Source organism: Salvelinus sp. IW2-2015, linkage group LG36 (genome assembly GCF_002910315.2).
Source record: "Salvelinus sp. IW2-2015 linkage group LG36, ASM291031v2, whole genome shotgun sequence".
Classification (NCBI taxonomy): Eukaryota; Metazoa; Chordata; class Actinopteri; order Salmoniformes; family Salmonidae; genus Salvelinus; species Salvelinus sp. IW2-2015.
The window spans coordinates 18,551,107-18,551,351 of record NC_036875.1 but is presented as its reverse complement, the minus strand read 5'-3'; positions in this window follow the sequence as shown (position 1 = coordinate 18,551,351).

The window sequence follows — 245 nt, the reverse complement described above, 5'->3', positions numbered from 1 at the left end:
CAGGTCTCCCCTGCACTGATCCCACAGTCAGCTTATATCTCTGAAGATAACAGTATAGAAGGTTATCTGCTTTCTGGCTATAGCAGTGTTCTACTCTTGAGCTCAACTCCCTGCCCTGTTATTGCATGTTACAAATCAGCAGAAAAGTGTGCATGTCTTATCTATGTTTATTGACCGCTTTCTGTGCCCTTTATGGCTGTATGTGGTAATGTTGATATTTTGACCATAATAAAAAACAGTACACG